Below are 1,171 nucleotides of genomic sequence, written 5' to 3'. Positions count from 1 at the left end.
TCTTCATCACAGTGTTTCCTTCCTCCCTTGTTCTCTAGATGATGAACGACTGGTTGTTCCACTCATCCGTCTACTGGGCAGCCTCATCTATCTATCCACTGCCTGCCCACACACACACACACACACACACACACACACACACACACCCTTCCTCAGGGTGTGACAGTGCAGCTTCTGATTAAAGAACCTCTCTAGAAAATCAATAGCTCCTTCATTATAGTACTACCTCTCTCTCTCTCTCTCTCCCCCTCTCTCTCTCTCTCACTCTCTCTCTCTCTCCCTCTCTCCCTCTCTCTCTCTCTCTCTCTCTCTTTCTCTCCCTCTCTCTCTCCCTCTCTCTGTGTCTCTCTCTCACTCACTCTCTCTCTCTCCCTCTCTCTGTCTCTCTCCCTCTCTGTCTCTCTGTGTCTCTCTCTCACTCTCTCTCTCTCTCCCTCTCTCTCCCTCTCTCTCTCTGTCTCTCTCCCTCTCTGTCTCTCTCTCACTCTCTCTCTCTCTCCCTCTCTCTCTCCCTCTCTCTCTCTCCCTCTCTCTGTTTCAAATACACTTTATTGTCAAAGTAATAAGGCGTAACACATCCAGTAAATTCACTGTTGACAAATCATAATTAATAAACACGACAACACAACAACACTACACTACATTAGTTAGCTCAACTGTAGCTTAAGGCCAAAGTTGGAAACTAGATAGATATATACTTTATTTATTATCCATTAGCTTATTGTTGATAATAATAAAAACATTTAATAATTAATAAACACTTCCTTTGGCTGAGTTGTTGTATAGCCTGATGGCAGTGGGAACAAACATTAGTTAGCTGAACTGTAACTTAAGGCTGAAGTTGGAAACTAGCTGACATTAGCATTCATCTGCAGATACTTGACACAGTCTAATTCAGAAACTCTGAAGGTACAAAAGTAAACTGTATCAAACAAGCTAGATAGTTAGCTAATGCTAACAGTGTGTAATTATGTTTCCATGGAAACTGTTCAGACTAGTTGGATATAAGGATCATTCAGGAGCAGTGGCGGCTGCTGGTCTTATAATGAGGGGAAGCTCATTATCGGCCTACATCATAAAATGTGTCCGTTTATTTATATGTAAATTCGCAGAGTGACAGAAGAGAGTCGCCAAACACAACGCTAGTTGTTTTTAACAAAGACAAAGTCGC

This window comes from Seriola lalandi, unplaced genomic scaffold (genome assembly GCF_002814215.2).
Source record: "Seriola lalandi dorsalis isolate HSWRI2012SDOR001 ecotype SW California unplaced genomic scaffold, Sedor1 jcf7180002054557, whole genome shotgun sequence".
Lineage (NCBI taxonomy): Eukaryota > Metazoa > Chordata > Actinopteri > Carangiformes > Carangidae > Seriola > Seriola lalandi.
The sequence above is the reverse complement of the archived record's forward strand: the minus strand, read 5'-3'. Positions refer to the sequence as shown.